This window comes from Misgurnus anguillicaudatus, unplaced genomic scaffold, assembly GCF_027580225.2.
Source record: "Misgurnus anguillicaudatus unplaced genomic scaffold, ASM2758022v2 HiC_scaffold_28, whole genome shotgun sequence".
NCBI classification, from domain to species: domain Eukaryota; kingdom Metazoa; phylum Chordata; class Actinopteri; order Cypriniformes; family Cobitidae; genus Misgurnus; species Misgurnus anguillicaudatus.
Genome location: NW_027395278.1, coordinates 116,850 through 142,351, shown reverse-complemented (window position 1 = coordinate 142,351; position 25,502 = coordinate 116,850). Strand labels below are relative to the sequence as shown.

Below are 25,502 nucleotides of genomic sequence, written 5' to 3'. Positions count from 1 at the left end.
TTTGGTTTGGGTCAGGTCGTGTCAGCTCACCTCACTTTGGCTTGGTTAGCTTGTTTAGTAACACTTCGGAGTGGGAGGGATTATAGGTGTGTCGTTATATTTGCGCTGCCTACTGCTGTGACATAATACAAGTCAGAGCGTCGTTGTAATGCTATACATCCCCATACATTCATTTATTTCTAAGTCAGCAACAAAATTTAAATTGACCACCACAAATAGATATTTGCACATCGCGTTTATTACTACCTCTACCTCACATGTTTCTGTACCTCATTTAAGCATATATGCGGACGTGCGCGTCGCGAATGTGATGCCACAAACTGCAAGTCTGGAAAAAACTTGTATGGTGTTCCTGATTCTCAATATGTGGATGTTTTCATCTCTAAAAGGGAGTTTGGGAACTTAAAGCAAAGCACAGATGACAACAGGTTTACTCGAGACAGCGCAAACTAGCACGAAGGTAAAGCAAATCTTTTACATTATAGCGATGACGCTGGTAGTCACGATTCTCTCAGACCAATCAGTGATCTACAGTGTTTTACATCACGTTTTGGTATCAGCTCAGGTCGCTTGGAACCCCAACCGAGGTGGTACTAAAGTATCCGGTACTACGTACTGCACCCAGTGGAAAAGCACCCAAAAGTAGTGATAGACCGATATATCGGGCCGACATTTGCGAGTTTTATGTGTATCGGCATCGGCCGATATGTGGCTGCCGTGTTCGCCGATTTTTTTCCAGCATTATTTACAGACAGAGTGCTGGAAGCCGCAAGCGATTGCAGGTCATGTGACTAAAAACAACCAACCTTTCCATGACAACATCAAAAGATGGTTCCATAGCACCCTCACCTGTTTTACTATTTTTTAAATATATTTTTTTAAGTTCTATAAATATAACTTTTTTTAAATTGAGACTTGTAACATTTGGCATCATCATTGTGTCATTTTTCATCAGCTCCAAATATCGGCTCTGTATCGGTCATCGGCTAAGGCTGATGAAACAAAAATCGGTATCTGCACTGAAAAATCCATTATCGGTCCATCCCTAACCAAAAGTAAGCTGACCCAACCCAAACCGTGGGGTACTATGCAATGGAAAAGCACGAATACTGTACACACACTATATATGTCATAGACTATAATAGTAGTCAATTTGCTTTATTCTAAGAACAAAAAAATCCCAGATCCTTCACTTCATAATACAAAGCCTCAATAATCACCTGGTCTAAAACCTCACATGCTGCTCGTCTGGGTGGAGCCTTACGTTTTTATAAATTAAATATTGTGGTTTGTTGCATAATTTTTTGTTTTGAAGTTTTTCTTTCTTGTTCACGTCATGTGTTTGTTTTGTTGCCCCACCCTAAATGTGTCGAAGTGCGTCTAGTTTAATCAACATTTCCATTACGTCTCTATTTATTCGCTTGCCATTGTTCTGTGTAAGAAAATGTGTGTGGTAACATCACTGTCATTCATTTTTTGCACGTTTCACATTCCAGTTCCTAGGCACAATGTTTATACATTTTAAAGTGATTACAACCCTCCTTTAAAGATTCATTTCAACATGCAGGACCTGTTTACACCTGCTATTACAGTTATTATCTTACGTATGTCACCTGTGATCACATGCGACTTACAGTGCATTCAAGCTATACATCATCATCAGCACTGCAATCCTCTACCAGTTGCGTAACAGAAATATGTTGATAAAGCACAGTATGTATAGCAATACTACTATTAATAATAATCAACATACAATAATAATAAAAACCAAACAATAATCTTAACACACAAATGTGTAAGCATTTTAGGGTCACCACAAATTACATACCGCATCAGGAGACAAGCTCAATGTTTTTTACCCAAACATTATTTTATACTGCACTTAGATGTATGTGCTTTAATGATCTATATTTTTGCAGTCTGATGTTGGGTATACTAAAGATGCTCTGTGCATATTTAGTTTAAAAGGAAAATATTTTACTATGTTCTTACCTTAACTTAGATCTTTTTTTCAATGCATGCATGTAATCTTTGTACAGTGCATCGTAAATATGTTAGTATTTAGCCTAGCCCCCATTCATTCCTTAGGATCCAAACAGGGATGAATTTAGAAGCCACCAAACACATAAAAACATAGTAAAATATTGGAAAACGGTGGTGTTTTCCTTTAAAGCTGCATGTAAGTTTAAGTCCAATGTTTTAGCTCAGTGCTTGATTGATACTTGAAATGGCAATCATTTGCTGCTGACCAGGGCACATCGTTGAACACCACAGTTAAAATGTTTATGTACTGTGCGGTCGATCGAAGGCATATTTTCTCATATAAGTTTATCTTAGGTGCCACAGGGGTCTATTTAGGTGATAAAATGGTATCTGGTTTATGCGATTACTTTAGTATTTTCAGAAAAGTAACAGCCGAAAGTAATGCCAGACTCAATAAAATGGCCGTTCACCCCTGCCATATGGATAAGTGTATGTGAGTGTTCTCGAAAGAGATGCTGCGAGCTCGCCTTATTGGTATTTAGTGAAGGGAGATCCTATAAGCACTGTCAAGCAAAACAGCCCCTGAGCCAACATCTCATGAAGACCACTAACAGCTGTTGCTAAGCAACTTCAGCATCTGCAGCAGGGCAAATCCTCTTAAAATACACAGACACACATGCACGCAATTTCAGTGGTTCAATTCAACATGCAAATAGAGCAGACATCTCGTATACAAAAAGACTTTGGGATTTTATCTGCAATGCAATCAGGATTTTTGCATTAGGTAAATTCACGATCATGGCGGTGGCTGGCCTGGGAAAGCTACTATAAGCATCATTAAAAGATTTTTATGTGGACCTGTTTATGTATTAGCTGTTGCATGTGGAGAAAAATGTGTATCTGACAGATTGTGTTCAAGTTTATTCTGTAAGTTAAAGGAACAGTATGTAAGAAATTTATATCAATGAATCATAAAATGGCCCTGATATGTCACTAGACATTAAGAAATCATTTTCATTTCAAATACTTATATCACTCACAACAGTGGCCTGGCCAGGATATTGTCATTTAAAAAGTGGAGTTGCAGCCCTCAACTGATGTTTATGTTGTCATTTTGTGTATTGGCCACCAGTTGTGTGATTGCAGTACCAGTTTTAGCCACAAGTTTTGTGATTGCAATTCCAGTTTTGGCCACAATCCTACATACTGTTCCTTTAATGTTTGTGTGGGTGACGTCAATGTATTTTTTTAAATTTGGCATGTATAGATATGCAAGTTTAGTGTTCACTAAGAATATATATTAAGACATTTTTTGTTTAGCTGTCCTGTGAATATTACATTCCTACAGACATGGTATTTTTACAATTAATATATCTAGTAAATATCCTAAAAGTCAAAGAGGATGGTGTAGTGGGCAGTGCTCCGACATATGGTGCAAACGCACTTTTGGTGCCCCGAGGACCTTTGCTCAATCCCTTACCCCTTTCTCCACCCTGTACTTTCCTTCCCTCTTCTTATTGTCTATCAAATAAATGCAAAAATGCTTTTTTATTACTTATTTATCCTTAATTCTACACTGTTTGTTTCCTTAAGTCTCTGCTGTCTGTTTTAAAATCTATTTTCTGCAAAGCTGCTTTGCAAAACGATGCAAAAATGTGAAAGGAGCTACGAAAATGAATTTGAATTTTATTTGAATTGAATTTGAACTTAATGTTTGAGGCAATCTTTGCAATTGTGTGCATGTCGATCAGGCCTACACAAAATCTGCACCCACAGAATTCCACACAATGCACTTTAAATTCAAAGCCATCTACAAATCTTCCACCCCCTGCGCTTTGTTTGTTAAATATTTTGGCAAACCTGATTAATGCTTTCTGATACAAATTAAGAGTGTGGTATTCACAGCTCCATTTAACACGTCCTACCATATTTAATTCCATTATGCACACGGGGGTTTTCTCAAAAAATCAGTGCAGATACAAAAAATAAAGCCTGCTGATTCCATCTGGGCCTAGTAATGGGTGTGAAAGTCGTTTTACTCAGTAACAGAGATGAGTAAACTAAGATGATGTGTCTATGTCTGTTGCTTCATTTTGTTGAGAAGTGAAACAAGAAAGAAGTGTAGCTATTTCTTGCAGTAACTGTCTGCTTGGTGTTGCTTGCATGAACCACAAAAAAAAACAGTATTGGGTCAATTTTGACAAGGGCACTTTTTCGTGTATGATACCGATGTCGATACCACAACCTTGAGTATCTTTCGATACCGATCCAATACCATCTCTATCGCCCTTTTAATCATTTAAGCTGCAAATAATACATTTGTTAGAACTACAAGAGCTACAGAACTCAAATGTTTTACTGTGCAAATTCAAGACTCAATGAAACATTGCAATACTGCTGCTTCATTTTTATTTAAATGTTTTAAACAGACTCTAGTAGCAGCATTTTTAGTTAGTCAGCACAAAAATTCAAAATTAAATTTAAGGTGTAACTTTGGACAATTTAAAGTGCAACTTTGTGCAAATTCATGTTGTTCAGCAAGTCGCGCTTTATGACAAGTTGCCATGACAGTTCAGGTCTGGTATCAGATCGGATTGTACTCCCCGACTTCTACAATATTCGATTCAGCCATTCTCGCCAATATCGGACTAATGTCGATACCGAATATCGGATAGGCCCACCCCTAATTTTAACCCAGCGATATGTTCTGTCCAATATTTACCCATTATGGGTCAAAAATAGAGTGTACAGCCTTATTTCTAGCACACGCTTCCTACCTGTCTTTTAAAGGCGGAGTCCACGATGTTTGAAAAACGTGTTGGAAAAGGAGACGGGCCGACTACCAAAACACACTTATAGCCAATCAAATCAGATCAAATGCCGGGTTGCGTATGTGTGGGGCGGGTCTATCAACAGAAGGTCCAGATTCTATTGGGGTAGGGGTGTGTTTGTTTAGGTGATTTCAAATATCAACATTGGCTTTCAAACATCATGGACTCCGCCTTTAAAGGGTTAACCAAAAAAATTCTGTCATCATTTACTAACCATCAACAAGTTGTTCCTGTATAAATTTCTTTGTTCTGCTGAAAAACAAAGGAAGATATTTTTAATAATGTTTACCATTAACTTCCATAGTACTTTTTCCTACTGTGGAAGTCAATGGTGCTCCTGCTTGATTACAAATATCTTACTTTGTGTTCAGCAGAACAAAGAAATGTATACACTGTAAAAAACGTTGCTATTTTTTCAACCCAATGGCTGGGTTAAGGTGATTAAGTCATTTTATTGGGTTAATTTCTAAAGTGTTGGGTTAGCCAGCTCGCAAATTGTTGAAGCAAATAGAGAAGTAATTTAAACTGCAATTCATCGACTGGTCGCTAGACTGACTCCAATAGGGAGTCAATTCCCCTAGACCCTCATGTTAAAATCTTCAAACAAAAATAATATAAAGCCTCGCACAAAAAGTGTTTTTGGTCTGTATAGCTAATTTTGCCCTTCATGACAACTGTGAGAGGGTGAATTGTTTTTTACTCATCCGTTTATATTAAGCCTAGTTCTGCATAATTAAGGGCGTGGCCACTTGAGTGACGGGTGAACTGCCACTGCTGTCACTCCCGTCAAACTAGGCGAGCGTGGTTTCAGCACCCAGCCACCTCAACTTCACCCACATCCCGCCTCTTTACCCATTTTCGGTTATTAGGGAGTTATGCGCGGTGACGTGTGGCCAAGATGGCAACGACAAACTCCGGCAACTATTGGCTTTAAAAAAGCTGTTCACAAACCTACAGTATGGGTGACGTCACGGACACTACGTACATATTTTTTACATGATTGTACCTCAATAAACATTGAAAACAATATATTTTTATTTATTTAATAATGATATAATAAAATAATAAAAAATAATAATAGCTCGACTGCTGAGCCACTTTTAACCCGACTGGCTGAGTAGAGAAAGTAACCCAATTCATTGGGTTAAAATAACCCACAGTTGGGAAGGTGCTGCACTATCCCATACTTGGGTTACTTGTTGGGTTATTTTTAACCAAACATTATTAATTGTGTACAGAGAGTGAGAAAATGATGACATAATTTTTATTTTTGTGAAACTACCTGTTGCGAAAACATTTCATATTAAACAATAATCATGATGTGATTTTTCTAAGACCATGCACCACTTGTCTTACAATTTCTGTCAACCTTACACTCAAAAAACATCTAAAAAAAAAAAAAGGTTAAGCCTATATAAGGATGTAAACTAAAATATGGTAATGCCATCTAGCACGTTGGCCTGAAAGAGGAACCTCAAATAAAGGATGTACCAAATTTAGACTATAATACATTTCTCTAGGTGGAAGTTGTCATGCTGGCATGTTAAAATTTAAGGATGTACCATTTCAAGGACATTTCCCAACCGTAGTTCTGCTTTCAAATGTACACTATTCCTGCAGGTGAGTTTAGTTCCCTTAAAACAATAGCATGACTGTCAATACCTTTCCTGGAATATCTTATTAAAGATTAGTCAATTTTCTTAGAAAAAAATCCAAATAATTTACTCACCACCATGTCATCCAAAATGTTGATGTCTTTCTTTGTTCAGTCGAGGAGAATTTAAATGGACTTTAATGGACCTCAACACTTAACACTTAACTCAACACTTAACAGTTTCAACGGAGCTTCAAAGGACTCTAAACGATCCCAAACGAGGCATAAGGGTCTTATCTAGCTAAACGATTGTCATTTTGTACAAGAAAAATAAAAAATATGCACTTTTAAACCACAACTTCTCTTCTTCCTCCGGCTGTGTGAAGAGCCAGTGCGACCTCACGTAATTGCATAGTGACGTAGAAAGGTCACGTGTTAGATATATGAAACGCACATATGCGGACCATTTTAAACAATAAACTGACACAAAGACATTGATTATTATCATTCGACATACAACAACGTCGGAACACTCGTCCTCTTTCTCCACACTTGTAAACACTGGGGCTTAGATTCCTCTTGACGTGATGAAGTTTTTGCGTGAGGTTGCGATGGTGCATCACAGGATGGACGAGAAGTTGTGGTTTAAAAGTGCATTTTTTTTTTCGTGTCAAAAATGACAATCGTTTCGCTAGATAAGACCCTTATGCCTCGCTTGAAATCGTTTGAAACTCCGTTGAAAAAACTGTTAAGTGTTGAGTTAAGTGTTAAGTGTTGGGGTCCATTAAAGTCCATTAAAATGAGAAAAATCCTGGAATGTTTTCCTCAAAAAACATAATTTCTTCTCGATTGAACAAAGAAAGACATCAACATTTTGGATGACATGGTGGTGAGTAAATTATCTGGATTTTTTTTTAAGAAAATGGACTAATCCTTTAACTTGCATGGCAAGAGTCTGATGCATTTAACAGGTTCTTCCTTGCCTAGTAAATCTGCTTTGGTCTTAATGAAGACCCCGAAAGAACGTTACGGAGAAACGAAGGTGCTTTCGAATCGAAACATTATACTTTCATGATGTCTGTCATTTCTAACAGGGAGAAAATGAAATGCCACATTTGAGTGTCTGTCTTTAGGAAGGGCTTAATAATGAAACTCTTGAGCTATGAGATGTGACACATTTGGCCCCTGACTGTGGCGTCAGATGGAGGGAATGCAGAAAAAGAGAGAACGAAAGAGAGAGGTTTTGAGGGGGTTTAAAGAGAGTAAGCCTGAGAGGCTCCTGTCATGCTCTAGTTGGCCTGCTGAAAGATGGTTGAGACATATTTAAGAGGGTGGGTGGGGGTCTGTGCTGGGATTCTCCTTCACTGAGCAGCTTTAAGGCTGGACAGAGACGGCAGCAGTAACAGGCTCGACTCAAACAGCACTTTCATAGCCCACACGGAAGAGAATGTTAATTCACAGAGAGAGGAACATAACCAAACACAGCCTTGTGTTTATTGCTGCTAGACCTGTTACACACACATCACAGAGGTGTAAAGAAAGAACATATGTGTGTATGAGAAAATAACTTGCATATCTGATGCATATTTACATCATCACACGTGAATGCACATGAACAAATATAAGCATGCATGCTGCTGAAAATAACCTAGGCAAAGGAGTATTATAATGTAACCATACTGTGATTTGTTAACTTGTCATATTGAATTAATACTTTAAATTAGAGATTTTTAAAATCTGCAGACACACATCCAAATAAATAAATAAACATTTTAAATGTTATACAAAAATAAAGTCACCACTAGTTGCCAAAAGTTATGTCCAACTTGATCTATTTGCTCTTTATTCAATTATTTTATTTAAGGATTAATCCATTTTCTAACAAAAAATCCAGATAATTTACTCACCACCATGTCATCCAAAATGTGGATGTCTTTCTTTGTTCAGTCGAGAAGAAATGATGTTTTTTGAGGAAAACATTCCAGGATTTTTCTCATTTTAATGGACTTTAATGGACCTCAACACTTAAGAGGCATAAGGGTCTTATCTAGTGAAATGATTTTCATTTTTGACAAGAAAAATAAAAAATATGCACTTTTAAACCACAACTTCTCGTCTATCTCCGGTCCTGTGACGCGCCAGTGCGACCTCGTGTAATTGCGTAATGACGTGGAAAGGTCACGTGTCACATGAAACGCACATTTGCGGACAATTTTAAACAATAAACTAACACAAAGACATTAAAGGAACACGCCCACATTTTGGGAATTTAGCTTATTCACCGTATCCCCCAGAGTTAGATAAGTCCATACATACCTCTCTCATCTCCGTGCGTGCTGTAACTCTGTCTGACGCAGCCCCCGGTAGCTTAGCTTAGCACAAAGACTGGAAATGCATGGCTCCAGCTAGTATACTGCTCCCAATAAGTGACAAAATAACGCGATCATTTTCCTATTTATGTGTTGTGATTTGTATAGTCAAACCGTGTACAAATAACAAGGTGATATGAGACACAGCGATCTTTTAACAGTATACATACTGAGAACTATATTCTCTGAAGACGAAGCACTGCCGCATGGGCGGAGTGATCTGCTCGCAGCACACGAGAAGCCCCTGGTGAGGAGCAGAGAGTTCGGTCAGAGTTGTGCAAATCACTCCGCCCATGCGGCAGTGCTTTGTCTTCAGAGAATATAGTTCTCAGTATGTATACTGTTAAAAGATCGCTGTGTCTCATATCACCTTGTTATTTGTACACGGTTTGACTATACAAATCACAACACATAAATAGGAAAATGATCGCGTTATTTTGTCACTTATTGGGAGCAGTATACTAGCTGGAGCCATGCATTTCCAGTCTTTGTGCTAAGCTAAGCTAGCGGGGGCTGCATCAGACAGAGTTACAGCACGCACGGAGATGAGAGAGGTATGTATGGACTTATCTAACTCTGGGGGATACGGTGAATAAGCTAAATTCCCAAAATGTGGGCGTGTTCCTTTAATTAGTATCATTTGACATACAACAACGTCGGAACGGTCCTCTTTCTCCACACTTGTAAACACTGGGGCGTAGTTTTGCCAACCTCATCCGTGACCTCTTGACGTGATGACGTTTTGCGTGAGGTCGCGCTGGCGCATCACAGGACCGGAGACATATGGGAGGTTGTGGTTTAAAAGTGCATATTTTTAAATTTTTTTGTGTCAAAAATGACAATCGTTTCGCTAGATAAGACTCTTACGCCTCGTTTGAAATCGTTTAGAGTCCTTTGAAACTCCGTTGAAAAAAACTGTTAAGTGTTGAATTAAGTATTACGTGTTGGTGTCCATTAAAGTCCATCAAAATGAGAAAAATCCTGGAATGTTTTCCTCAAAAAACATAATTTCCTCTCGACTGAACAAAGAAAGACATCAACATTTTGGATGACATGGTGGTGAGTAAATTATTTAGATTTTTTCCTTAAGAAAATGGACTAATCCTTTAAAGATGCGTTAAAAAACTTGTGCAACTTATTAATGCATTGGTGTGTTTGGAGTATAAACGAAACTCAGCTTTGAGATGAATTTAAGAAGGACTGGCAAAAAATGACACATAACACATGTGCAATGTTTATAAGGACTTTGACTATGCAATATTACAACAAAAGAGGATCAACAAATATTAATAAAAATTGCAGTCAATGTATGTTATAGTAACTGTGAGTGAGTTTTTTGTTTTCTTTGGATTTATTTGAATATTTGAATAAAACTGATATTCCCTAATACACTGTGGGTTACACTTTTGTCCAATAAATATCTCAAAAGTTTAGTGTTTTGTCCGTGTTGTACCACAAATCTCATATATTGATGGTTTAATCTAACCCGAAGGGGCATTAAAAGCAGACATTGTATACATATACGTGCCGTGACACGATTACGCATTTGGTCCGAACTTAAAGAAACAGTATGTAGGATTGTGGTCAAAACTGGTACTGCAACTCCACTTTTTAAATGACAATATCCTGACCATAACACTGTTGTCAGTAATATAAGTATTTGAAATGAAAATGATTTCTTAATGTCTAGTGACATATCAGGGCCATTTTATGATTAATTAATATAAAATTCTTACATACTGTTCCTTTAACTTTCGGTTAATGTTTGTTTAATAGTCTGACTAGTTGCTAAAACTTAACTCTTAAACAAATACCTCGTTGAAAATAACAAATGTTTTGGTGTCCTAGGTAATCTACGCATTGTTTATTTTGCTTGTTATATAAATAAACTACTTTAAACGGATTTTGTTGTTATTTATTCTTAGCGGAGTTTACTGGAAATTACGTGTTTTCCACGAAAGCCGCTTGTTTATGTTGTTACTGCTGAATCCGTCTATAGTGATGACCTCATATTTTTTGTCTCAAAAGTGCATAACTCGGTTGTAAAAATCATTAAACAATTCCATAAATGTTTCTTAGTTATAAAAAAGCTTTTTTTAATTTACTTTTTGTTATTGCACTTTAATTGTAAAGGTGTTCCTACAATTAAATACAACCAGTTTGTGACTTATATTCCCTTGTCCTTTTTTTAACTAGAATCACCCTAATATAAAAAAAGTAACTTTTACTCTGAGTAAACTACTTGTACTCAAGTAAAATATCATTAAAGTAACTGTACTTTTACTTGAGTAGAATATTTTATTACTCTTTCCACCTCTTCATAAATATATACATACAGCTGCAGAAAAAAAATAAGAGACCATTTGAGTTTTTCATAAGGTTAACTATTTATAGGTATGTGTTTAAGTAAAACTATCATTTCAAATTTCAAAAATATTAATTTTATGGAATAACCCTGATTTTTACCTGTCTTTTACATTGCTGTTGTTGGGTGACATCTTTCTTCAATTCAACAGACACTGGACAAAAACTGTCGTAATACGTGTAAAAATGACGATTAAAAGGCAGAACTGGAGTGGTCTCATTTTTTTCTGCAGCTAGTGTGGTAAACAATAGTATACATTGATTCTAAAGTCTTTTATAACCACATGTGTATTGGTTTGTGTATTGTATTCGAGGTGTTTGGAGGTAATTGGCTACATCTAACACAGTACCTGATGTTTACCACAGTAAATCAAACAGCCAAAGTGTGTACGCAGATACCACTTACCAGACTATAGACTGCCTCCTATAAATGTGCTCCGTTGTGACACACGAGGATTGCTCCCTCCTCCTGTAACACAAAAAATATTTTCACATCACTGACAGAAAGTAAATATTCTCTCCTTTTTAGAGTCAGCAAAAAAAGAGCTCTCAGACAGGGGTAATTTGTCTTCTCCTCAAGGGTATTCATGGAAAGGACTGGAAGGAGCATCCGGGTAAGTGACAAGTTACTGCACAAAATAAAAAAGTTTTGGGGGAGAGAATGCAGTCCTGAAAACTGGAACCACTTGTTGTTCCAAACACAAACTGGTGCTGATACCTCAGAACAGCAATGCAAACGCTCCCCTGCTGCCGTGGTAACAGAGCTTAGGATGGATGGCAGAATCAGCTGTAACAAAAACCGATAAAGCAAGGCTCACGTCTATAGGATTGTCATACATACATGCTGTACATGCATACATCCTTGAAAAGCCCTTACAATAGTAACTTACAAGCTGAAATAGGAGAGCATCTAGCTAGAAATGCCAAGGTCATGGGTTCAATTCCCAGAGAGCACACAAACATTTTAAATGTAGACCCTAAAGGCCCTTTAAGTTACTTTGGATAATGCATCTGCTAAATGCATAACTATAAAATAATTTTATCGCACTGTACCTCAGTTGGGAAATGGGATAGTTGATGAGAAATTATAGCTAGAAGTATTAGAGCCGAGATACGAAGAGTCTAGTTATGTTTTATTAAATGCCCTTATCCAGAGCTTGTGCACCTACGAGATGCTGGTGCTTAATATTTCAGTGGCAGACATTGAAATTCTGACTGTGGTGAACGAGAGATGTGTGGCTCCTGTCTCCACAAAGTCCAATTCGAATGATTTATGAGGGGTTTGGTCATTGGTATCCCAGTCAGCTGCCAGGATGATATCTGATGCTTTGTTTGCTTATACAGTTTGGGATGACAAATTCTCTGCACACGAAACAAAGCAAGTCTTGTCAGATCAAGTCTTTAAAGTCTTTATAAAGTCTCATGTGGTTTTTTTGTGCCTAAATTATTCATAGTGAATATGCCAATTCTTTCACACCCAATTTTCACCTCTCTTAAAGCAACACTATGTAGTTTTTCAACCTTTAAATAATGTCTCTTAAATTATTTCAGTGATAGAACAACTCTTAACTGGACAAATTCTACTGTTGCTGCAACCTGAGCAGCCTCCTAGCTGCTACAAGCACACTCTGAAAGTCGAGGTGGAGGGTAGAGCACACAGCCCCGCCCCTCCCCCTGCCTGCAGAAGAGTGTCTGATACCAGGCACTGTTGCACTTTTCAACCACATGGGGGAGCCGTAAGTCAATTTTACATGGAAACTACATAGTGTTGCTTTAAAAAAGTTGTTACACATGAATGCACTTATGCACTGTTTATGTTGTTCAGTGACACCACCATTTCGATTTATGGAAATAAAAAAACGAACACAAAAGCGAACAGAAAACCTTTTTTTTTAGTGGAGCACCAGTGAAGGTTAAAAATGGTTTCAATTCTTTTAACTCCAATAGAGGGACACCGAATTTTGTATATCCTTATTATTTGTTTAACAATTATAACTTAAAGGGACACTAATTTTCCAGCTCCCCTAGAGTTAAACATTTGAGTTTTAGCGTTGTGGAATCAATTCAGCTGATCTTCCGGTCTGGCGGTACCACTTTTAGCATAGCTTAGCATAATCCATTAAATCTGATTAGACCATTAGCATTGTGCTAAAAAAAAACCAAAGAGTTTCAATATTTTTCCTATTTAAATCTTCAACACTTCTGTAGTTCCATTGTGTACTAAGACCGACGGAAAATTAAAAGTTGCGATAAGCAGATATGGCTAAGAACTCTCATTCTGGCATAATAATCAAGGACTTTGCTGCCGTAACATGGCTGCAGGAGAAGCAATGATATTATGCAGTGTCCGAAAATAGTTTCCTTGGTAACTTTTAATAGCTGGGGACTATTTTCTGGCACTGCGTAATATCATTGCGCCATGTTACGGCAGCAAAGTCAACTTTTAAATACAAAAAATTACGAAACTCTTTTTATTTTATTTACTTCGTTATTTTTGAGCGTGATGCTAATGGTCTAATCAGAATCAATGGATTATGCTAAGCTATGCTAAAGTGGTACCGCCAGACCTGGAGATCAGCTGAATGGATTCCAAAATGGTAAAAATCAAATGTTTAACTCTAGGGGAGCTGGAAAACGAGCATATTATCAAAAAAAGTTGAGTGTCCCTTTAACCTTATTACTTTTCATTTTCAGAAAACTCTTCTTTCCTAAGTGTTTTGCGATGACATAGTTAATACGATCCCTGTTCACACAGATCCGCAAAACGACTGTGCTGTATTTTGGCAATGTCACATTATGATTGAACACGTAATACACATGCGCATGACGTCAATGTTTTTACTAATTTATGTTTTTGTCATTAACATTAAGACGGTAATGATATAATTTTTTACAAATTTTGCACTTTAAACCATTTGCATTTTTAGGCCCCTAAAACGCTGTTGATATAAATGAGCGGCCAAAACTAATTTAAAGCTTTCAGTTGGAAACAATGTGTGTAAATGGCCCTCACAAAACAACTTAAACAGTAATGCATAATAATACACTGTAAAAAGTGAAGAGTTTAACTTAAAATTACTTCAATTGGTAACACATCAAAAAATATATTTTTTTCAACTTAAAATGTTATTTTAGTTACACTTTAGGTAATATACTTATTTTTTAAGTGTTACCAATTGAAGTAATTTTTAAGTTAATCCAACTTTTCACTTTTATCAGTGAACCACTAGGCTGCATTTGCTTTTTGTCTACAATTTATTTGCTAACGTCACTTTTTCACCTTCATGGCTGATTTTATCATTAATAAATGTTGGGTCACATGATTGTTTGGAAAAGATGTTCAGCACCCAAAACAAAAAAAGAAACTCCTAAAATCACTGTTGTATCAACACAGAACACATTTTCCGATTTACTGAGAAGGGATTTAAAGAGATGCATTGTTGTGCTTTCACAACTTGTTGCAACAAAAAATTCAGTGTGAATAAGCCTCCAGAGACACTTGATTTGGGTTCCATGTCTTTGAGTTTGGCAGTACTAAGTGCGATTGCGGAGCACATGCAGAAATCGAAGCAAATGTCATCAATCTCATTAGAAGCGCTGACTGCTGAGCACAGCCTTTAACTTGCAGCAAGTCAGCAGTGTTGGGGATCAAAGGTGAAAGGAAAGGTAAAGTGTCAGTGGGGTTGTGATGGGCACCACTGTAATCGGTTCCTCTTCACGCTGTGCGGCAGCTGCAGATTTTCACCTTTTCTTTAAGCGTGCAGGGATGGGGCGGAGGGGAAACGCAAACACTCCTGCAGCTACTTCGCCCTGTAAATGTGTGTGGGGCTGCCAGGTATAAGCGCATCCACACGGATCTCGCCTGAGAGGTAGAAGCACAGATGGGCATTTCTGGATGAATGCATCTCCTGGAGAGGTCAAAAGCAGTGGGTGTTGTTGGCAGCCTTTTATACTGCTACACCAGCACCTCACAAACACACTCACAGACTTTAACAAACATGCTTTCGTTTCATTCAAAGTGTATATGAAAATGACAAGAGATCTTTCTCAGGTAATACCTGCTGTGCATTTTTTTTTAGATTGTACAAGACCTGAAGCTCCAGGGTAAAGACTGCAAAACATCATGATATTTAAACGGCAGGCGGTACGGTATACATTTAGCTTGACATGTGCCACGATTGACAGCAGTGAGTTGGCAATTTAAGTCACGGGCTGGTGATCTATGTCATGTTGTGACATCAGCAGTGACAGTGACAAAACCAAGTCCTTGGAACATCTAAGCACAAAAGCAATTAATCGGCCATCAGTGAGAAAGCCACGCTCAGCGATCCAAAACGGACAATTTTGCTTTACAATAAAAAAGAAATAATTTATTGTCTGCATATTTAGAGCCAGATGGCAAAACATCGTCCAATGTGCATGCAGCACACGTTCTTTAGTGTGTTTTGTGTGTGTTTCTGAGGTACTCCACGGATGATCGAGTGATTAAAAGAAAAAGGAAGTAGAGAGAGACAGAAAAGTGCAGAGTGGACTGAAATAGTCTGAAACAAAACCTTGTTTGGAAAAAAGTCAGATTTCTTCCTTTCTTCTTCCTATAGACACATTCACAAACAACAGTTTACAATTTTTGTTTATGCAATAGTAATGCACATACAAATCTTAAAGAAATATTTTACTCCATAATGTTTAAAAGAGGGAATAATCTATAATTAAATTTTTTAGTCACCACTATCGTGGTTCCAATAGAGATGTATCGATTACCAATTTAATGGTTAACCGCTAGGGCTGTCACGATTATGAAATTTGGCTGACGGTAAATTGTTTAATAAATCAGTCCTTCCAGAAAAACGCAGTTTTTTTGTGATTGTTGCAGGCAAAAATCCTCGATTTTGCAGCACGTTTTCTTAAAAAATACGATGGAATATGCGGGATATTTATGCAATGGAATTGCGGGAATTTACGAAAATTGCGGAACTTGCAAAAACTGCGGAAACTTGCAAAAGCCGCAATGATGTTCACGTCACATAATCCCGTCACTTCATAACGTTCCCATGGCAATAGAGGACACGGCTGCGCTTTTGGGAAGTAAATGCAAAATTTTTCAACTTTCTGCCAATATATATGTGACTTTTTGCTACGAAAATGCGGAGATTATGAAATCATGCAAGCCCCGCATATTTTGTGCACGGAAATATGTAATTAATGCTGCGAAAGTGCGGACTTTGGCTGATTATGCAATATATCATGCGATCGCACAATCGCGTTTTTCTGGAGGGACTGATAAATTGTTACAATTTTAACCCCATTCACACAGACTTCTGGTCCCAGAAAATACCCGTAAAATTGCCAGACAAGCGTCTGTGTGAACAAAAACTCGTTCCGTTAATCTTCTGGGATCGTTGCCGGAAAGAGGACCTAGTAAGATACGCGGGTAACCCTCTGTGTGAACAAGAATGCCGTAAAGGGCGTGTCGAAGTGAGGATGCGCGCGTCATCATCACAACACAAGTTATGGTTCAGCTCCTTACAACGACAGATAACATGCATATAAACATTCACCACGAGAAATGTTGCAAACTAGATTGAAGCAGTTATCAGGAAATGATATATGAGACGCATAAACAATGACGCACGTGCTGTAGTGAGGACGCGCGTGTCATGGCAACATGAAGTTGGTTCAACTCTTTAAAATGAGGGATTTACAACATTCACTACGAGAAATGTCAGCAAACTGGACTGAAGCAGATATCAGGTAAGTTAGCTCGTTACTTACTGCGTTGAAACGGAGATCATTCAGCAGCATAAATAAATATCGCGTCACGTGCTCATTTGAGCTATAATAAACGAAAATACCCGCATGTCATTCCAACGAGATTGTTCAGCTCCTCAAAATGCGGGTTTTAAATGCATATAAACAATCACGATGAGAAATGTCTGAAAACTGTATTAAAGCAGAAATCAGGGAGCTCGTCAAATATCCACTCTGAAGCTGAGATCATTCACCAGCATAGAACTGTGCATTCACGCGCTCCTTTGTAGTCTTATTATAAACAAAAATGCACGCGAGTTGTTTCTGGAGAGAGAAATAATATATAATATGCAAACTTCAGACGCTGCGTAGAAGAGAGGGCGGGACTTTCAACATGTCACGTGTCTTTCCGGGACCATCAGATGCCGTGTAATCTTGGCAGTGTGAACGAACAAAAACTCTAACTATCCTGGAAAAATCCAGGATGCATTTTACGTGTATTTTACGGAATTTCTGTGTGAAAAGGGCTTATGACGATTAATTGCCTGTTTATTGCTTTGACATTTAATTCTCATACATTTTTTGTTTATGAAATAATTTTCACATATTGTTGTGATTATTTAAATTAAATCTTTAAAGGTGTATCTGACAGTAAATATTTATACACATTTTTAAAAGTAATCTGATACTGTCTCGTTTATACAGGCGCTGCAGCTCCCCCTTGTGTTTTTAGAGAGATGTGCAATCATTGCGGTGATCTGAAATCATCGCGATGAGGTCAAACAATTGCAATGAGATGATTATTTAATCATTGTGACAGCCCTATTAACCGCAATAAAAATGTCCAACGGTTAGTACTACCGTGTCATTTTTTATTACCGTTTAACTGTGCCAGTGTCACGGCTCGAAAACTCTTGTCCGGCATCATCCAATTTAAGCAATAAAGTGAGACAAACACATTCATTCACGTCTGCTTCCATGTGTCTGTGATGACAGTGCCTCACTGACTGAATTTAAATTAAAAAAAAATCACATTTCCGAAAATCTATTTGTATTGACACATGTTTACTTCATATTTCCTTAGACAGATCCATCTTTTCTATTCATTTTTCATTCAATTATGCAAACTGATGAGTTTAAAGATGCTCTCTACTCTGTTTGTTTCTTCCGCGATTGCAGGGTCATAAAGTACACCCTATTTCTCACAACATACGCAAATGACTTGCTGATTTGTGTTTATATGAAAATCTGGTTTACTTACTTGTGTTTTTTTTTTTTAACTAGATGAACATTTATCTCACAACCCAAAATATTTATTTGATGTTTATGCAAACAAAACTGCACTTACATGTAAAATATTTTTTTTATTTTACATCAGTATTTTTTTACATTTCTAGAAATTGTTTATAAAACCGGTGTTATTCTGTGCAACACAAGAAATTATATTATTCTGTGAATTCAGTTCCACATCAAAATCCAGATCAAAACGGGACAAACTCAGTAATTTAACATATGCTGGGTTGTTTTAACCCATTGTTGGGTTAAATATAAAGATATCTTGGGTTAATTGAACCCAATGGCTGGGTTTGTCCCTTTTTGACTTTATCAACTTTATCAATATTATTACTGTTCTACTATATAAGACTTTTATGGGGGTCAAAAACTGAAATCCAACACATTATTTTCTATGAATGTACACACACCGCTGGTGTCTGACGTCAGTGTGACTCTGGCTGCTCCTCAAATCCCTACCGTGACACAAAGCGCCACTCACATTGTTTAACATTAAATAACATCATATTTGTCCAAAATCATTAATGATAAACATAGGCTGCTAATCTGGAAGTAGAGTCTGTCTAAGTTTGCGGTATTGAATGTGGACATTCGGTGTGCTATCCTGCAAGTTTTTCTACACGCGACACAGCACAGTGGTATGCGACCCCCTTTAATGTGCATTAGCTCTTCTTTGAATATTTATTATAGAAGTAGAACTGTCCAAATGTGTGAACAAAATGTTCTTTTGAGTTGCCTTCTTTAATGAATTGGTTGATCTAGTTCACAAAACTGGTCTGAATGTTTCATTTATAAACCGCATTGATTCAGCTCTCACTGACTGAATGATTGTGACGTTTGACAGCTCAGTGGAGGGGAAAATTATCAGTGAATAATGACTTGAATATCAGGCTGTTGCAAAGCAATTATTTGACTTCAGACGACTTGAAATATAGTGCTGGAGTCACATGAACCAGGTACCCATTATAATACATTTTTTTGTGTTAAATAAAGGATAAAATCTGAGTTGTAATAAGATAAGGGGGAGTAAATAGTGACAGAATTTTCATTTTTGGGTGAACTTTTCCTCTAAGCCCTGCAAATGAATGTTTAATAGCTATGAACCAAATGTTGAGAAGCGCAAGTGTGCAATATTACACCCAGAGAATACAGTACATTTCCAAACGCTCTCTAACAACAGACGGTGTAAAATAGGTGCTGTGCTGTCTCTTAAAACTCCAGCAGGCAGTGCAGATGAGAAGTTTAAGTCATGCAGCTAGGGGAATTATTATAAGGATGTGCAAGTAATAAGTGGGAGTGCTGGTTTCAATTATAAACATCATGGTAAGAATTAAAGCACAATGCAGCTAATGTAAATTTCAAAGCCACATATATATTTCCAGTAACATGACTTTGCTTAAAGGGAAACTCCACATGTTTGAAAATAGGCTTATTTTCCAGCTCCTCTAGAGTTAAACAATTGAGTTTTACTATTTTGGAATCCCTTCAGATGATCTCCAGGTCTCGTGGTTTCACTTTTAGCATAGCTTACCATAATCCATTGAATCTGATTAGACCATTAGCATCGTGCTCAAAAATGACGAAGAGTTTGGATATTTTTCTTATTTAAAACTTTACTCTTCTGTAGATACAACATTTACTAAAACCAATGGAAAATTAAAAGTTGCGAGTTTCTAGGTCGATATGGCTAGGAACTATACTCTCATTCTAGCGTAATAATCAAGGACTTTGCTGCCGTACCATGGGTGCAGCAAACGCAATGACATTACGCAGTACCCAAAAGTAGTCACTTGGACTATTTAACTTTCAATAGCTGGGGACTATCTACGGGCACTGCATAATAGCACCCATGGTACGGCAGCAAAGTTAGTAGCCTACACTTTAAAAAATACTATTTTTAATTTTAATTAACTTGAACTTACAAATTATTTCAACTTTCTTGACTCTTGAGGAGTTATTGACTAGTGAGTAGGGCTGTGCTACATATTGGGAAACTATCGTTATCGTAATATCAGTGTATGTGGTATCCATATTACAGAGATTTGTGGTAACTTAAATTTATTTTATGTGTCTATCATTTGTGTGTTACATGCTTAGATTGTCCAAATTAGACCAATCAGAAGGTGCCTAGCTAAAATACCCGCCAAGTAGGTCTTATACTGTTATACTATTGGCTAGAGCGCTGGCACAAAGGTGAAACTAGCGGCTTACAGCGGAGAGTGGAAAATAAATATGGCAGGAGTAGAAACGAGTGAGGAAAACTACAGTGCCTAAAAACATTTATTACCTGTTTATTTCAGTATAATATTTACAAAAATAAAATTAAATAAAAAATAATAATAATAGCTCATAAAAATAGCAATTCTCTAGAAAAATTATAAAGTGCAAGAAATATTGTTTACATTTAATATTATTAAAATGAATACATTTTAATTGTATAATTTTTTGAAAGAATATTATAATTTAAGGCCTTATTTTTGTCTGGCATACATGTATGTTGCTTAAAAATAAAATGTATTGTGTCCAGTTGAAAAGTTGTTGATTGTATATGCAGACATTTGAAAATAACACATTTTAGTGTTGCAATACTGCAACACCGCGAAACCATGGTATTTTCGCTTAAGGTTATCATACAGCCAAAATCTCACGCCGGATTTCCACCGACTGCGGAACGGCAGCGGAGTCAATCGGTTTCCATTCAAGTCAATGTGTGTATTTCCACTGACTGCGTTCCAAATCCGTCACAGCTCCGGCCATCCGCAGCCCTCCGGACAAATACGCAGAGCTTCTATTTTTGACGGATGCCAGACAGCTCTGCAGGGCGGAGCTATGACTATATCGCGTGATCATACCTGAATTCGCGAGATCTCGTGTTGTGATCTGGGATGGTCCAGCAAAACGTCATAATTTAACGTCATAATGGGCGGAGACGGAACTAGATATCGCGCGATCATCACCTGAATTTGCGAGACCTCATGGGTCCTCATCACTTCAGCACGCAGCCGCTCTGCAACAAATACAGAACTGGTGGGTATTGGCGGACGGCGGAGTGCAGAGCCGTAACGCAGCGGAGCCAATCTGCAGCCGTTCCGCAGTCGGTGGAAATCCGGGGTCATACTGCCCCATGCCTACTCACTAGTCAAGAAAGTGGAAATGAATTGTAAATTTAAGTTGATTAAACTTAAAAAATTGAGTGCAACAAGGTTTGTCAGTGCACTTTTTATTGTTTTCATTAAAAATAATAATGAACCACAAACTAAGCATTTGTTTTTAATTAAGGGGACAATCCAAAGGTATTTTGTACTGAAAAAGTGCTAAACTATAAAACTACTACAATCCTAAAAATAATGGCCGATATAGATTTCTGATCAAATTGCCCAGCACTACTATTAACAAATTGTATTGTTTAATCCATCATGCACAACTTAAGCCTACTGCTGATTGGTTAGTGTTTCTGAACCTTCTAATAAGGTTGCATCTTTGACACATTCAGTCAGTGTAAACAGACACGTCCGGTAAAGGTGAGGTGTTATAAAAACCTGCTAATAAAGCTGCTGACAGTATAAATTTGCAGCACCAGTTAATTAATGTATGGCTGCATGCATACATACGCAACAAACTCCAATGCATAGTGCTGCTAGTAGGGCCTTTGAGCATTATGTCAAGCAATGTCTGTTGTGTAATTAGGGCTCTGTAGTCGGTTTTAAGAATATGCTGATGAGAGTAAGAAGCTCTTATGTTCCTAGAAAAGCAATGCCCTGGGGAGTTGAAGGCAGTTTGACAGAAGAGAGGGCGCTGGTGGGAAGTGTGCTAAAGAATAAACTCAGCTAAATGCGGTTTCTCCTCAGGCCACGTTCACCAATTTGTTCCGTATTCATCCTGTGGTAAGGCTGGTTGTTAAACCGTTTATGCCGTTGGTTTGGCATCCATACTACTAAAGAACTTGCCAGCTGAAGTGAACAGCAGTTTTTCAAAAATCAAAAAAATCAAGGGCCAGATTTACTAAACAGGGCAAATTAGCGCATGAGCGCAATTCCAAAAATGCGCTGATGGGAGTGGTGATATCTGCGGGTTATTTACTAAAAAAGCGCTAATTAAATAACACAGGCGCAACAGCTGATTTCCATAATGACCAACCAATCTACTAAGAGCAGCGCAAATTAGCGCATGGTTGCAAATAAGCAGAGATGATGCTCCTGCAGGTGCATGTGATATACAGGCCGATAAATAAAGGCAGAGAGACGCGTGAACTTATCTGGTAAAATGATGGCGGAAAAGACCAAGGAGAGGCAGTGGAGGGAGAAGTTTTCTGCCCAAGAACTGGATGTGTGTGGATTTTCATCAGTGACTTCAGCACCACGGACAACGCAGGTGAAAATGCGGATTGTGAAATTCCAGCTAACGTAGCCACAGTAGACTGAAAAGAACCGGAGGACAAAAAATGAAGTGTTGCAAGAAGTTTTGAAACACCTGGGATTGCGTGACTCCTTCTAGTTGAGGGCTCCAGATCGTCTTGTATTTCTTCCAGCAAATTTAGAATAACATGGCTTGGCAAACGAAATTTTTGGATAATTTGTTGTTCTGGCATTCCAAATAAATTGATACGTGTGGAAAAAATCCTCTCCCTTCTACCATGCAGTCTCTGATTTCTGCGATGTCTCCTCCTAGCAACAACAATTGCAGCCATTTCGAGCGCAAAATGATTTAAGACATGCTTTTTTTCGGCGTTAAATAGTCGCGCAAATGCCATACATAACACGCAAACATTAGTAAATCGCGTTGCGTGAATCATTTAAATAGTCTCCTCCCAAAATGTTTGCGTCTGAAAGGGAAACTCCTAGAAATGCATATGCAATCAGGTCAGTCGCAAAAAGAACTAGACCACACCTTTTCAGCGCTAATGATCCACTGCGCGTCTTTAGTAAATTCCGACATCGCTATTTACCGCCAAAATGATGGTTTACGCTGGCGCAAGCGCTTAGTAAATCTGGCCCCAAGAGTCATATTCAAATATATTGATTGAACGAAATACAAAAGAAAAGGAAGATTATATTCTTGTGGCTCTAAGACACTTTTAGGAATTATGTTAAGAGCAGCAAGCATTAATACTGAATCAGCAAAGCTTACCAGGATTAGGAGAGAGTGGAAAGTTTTAATATGGGCTGTGTTAGGGATGCTCATATTGACCGGTTACCGAAGGTAAGAATTTAAGACTGTTGAATACTGTATTTGTTGTAGTCCAAAAAAAAAGAGATATACGTTGAAGACGATAACTCGCGTCATCGTTTACTTTGGGGTATGTAACTTTTGCATATCGTTAACATGTACTAATTCACACACTCTAAAAATGGCTGGATTATTTTTGACCCATAATGGGTAAATATTCAGAACACAACGCAGGGTTAAAATTAACAAAATGCTGGGTTGTTTTAACACAACTGCTATGTTATTATACCCCATGGTTGGGTCATTTCTAACCCCACATGGGGTCATTTGTAACCCAGCATGTGTTCTGTCCTATATTTAGCCATTATGGGTCAAAAATAACCCAGACATTTTTAGAGTGCACTTACACACCACTTACATTAGGAAAATGTTAAATCGTGAATTGAATAATTGGTGCTCTTTAATATTAAAATCTTATAAATTAATGGTTAATGTTTGGTTGACATGCAACGGTTGTAGGTCAGGAAAATTAACTGAAATGAGCATCCCTAGGCTGTGTATAGCCAACAATTTCACGATACGATGCCCATCACGATACATGCCGATTAAGGTTGTCACGTTTTCGATCAAAATTAAGTCACAACCTTGAACTTCAGATTAAAAAATGGAATCGTCGATGCTGCCACGCCCCCATGTCACGTCCAGTCAGCTTGCCAAGTGTAAAAAAAACATGTGTTGAGTGCTGAGAGTCAACCTCCTCTAACTTCGCTAGCTACAGCCAGTTAAAAGATAGCATGGCAGATGCAGGAGACACCACGCAAGCTGCTCTTTACATGGGAACCAAAAACAGCACGTGCCTCCCGCCTTCAGCTGGACGCAATCAGTGCACGCACGCGTGCACAGCAAAGCGGCGTTTGTGCCAGGACCGGTCGTTTTTCTGAACTGAGATCCGTTTAAGTTTCACAACAACTTATTTCAGCTGCTTAAGAGTTATGAAAACAGCATTTAAACTTGACTTATTGGGGTATAGTCTCACAATCTCGTCTGACGGTAATAAAAGCGTGTTTTTAAGATGCATGTTTTCAAGTACTGACAGGAATGTTCATCTGACAGGAAGTTTCGTTTTATTAGGTATGCGCGTGTACCATATTTTCCCACTGGCAGCACGACTAACATGACAGGGCATCTCCGGGTTCAAGGTCAGATATTATATTTCGTAAAAATGGCAACATGTTCTAAAAAAAAGGAAAAACTGAGAATCAAATCGTGACCTTAGAATCGAAAATGTAATCGAACTGAAGATTTGGAGAATTATGACAACCCTAATGACGATGCATCACCGTAACGATATTTTGAACACAACACTAAGGTTTAGTATTACTTTTTTGTAAATATCAGTATTTTTATTAGACCAGTATTGGACGTAGTTAAAGTTCTTTACAAACTTTACAAATAATACAATCTATATATTGTTTGAAAAGTACATTTATCTGGCCGGTCTACTGTGTATTATAATGATTTGATGCCAGATTTCATTCAAAACGTTTAACATTTTTTGGAGCTTTTTGTGAACACGACTTGGGGTGATTCTCACGAAAACTTGGATTTAAAATGGTCAAACATGAAAATGTAAAACATGCTTAAATTTACCTTTTCTCCACCAGACATTAGAAACAAAGTCTGGACTATATGGGACTATATACTTTTACTTATCATTTAACACTTTTTGTAACATAATTTCGAAAATAAGTCTTAAAAAATCTCATTACCGCAACAGTCTGAAAACATCAACACTGTTAGAAAAGCTAATATATTTTCACATTTTTAAAAATGGATTATTAATAGTCATGCACAGTAAATTAAAATTCTGAAATATTTATTTTTAATTTAACAGTTTTTTATTTTGTTTTATTTATCTCATTACCGCAACACCTTCCACAATTTACAACCACTTTTTTATATTTTTGTGGTAATTTGTTTAAATTACAACATAACACACGATCAAACACAGCCGGACGTATTGCGGTAATGAGAATTTCAGCAGAAAATGCGATAAAATTAAAAAAAAATTAATTCTTATGTTGAAATCACACATTGTGCAAGGTAGAAAACAGTATTGTCTTTATTCTGATAATTTTTAATATTGCTATATTA

General features: G+C 37.5%; 1 protein-coding gene across 2 annotated transcripts in view; it reads right to left on the bottom strand.

The window, feature by feature from the left end:
- Positions 1 to 25,502, bottom strand: part of LOC141349049 (alpha-(1,6)-fucosyltransferase-like) — a 128,133-nt gene that overhangs the window by 71,539 nt on the left and 31,092 nt on the right. For both annotated transcript variants that reach the window (XM_073864777.1, XM_073864778.1), the window contains exon 2: positions 11,548 to 11,610. The gene's annotated coding sequence lies outside the window, so the exon portion shown is untranslated. The remainder of the gene's footprint in view (positions 1 to 11,547; positions 11,611 to 25,502) is intronic.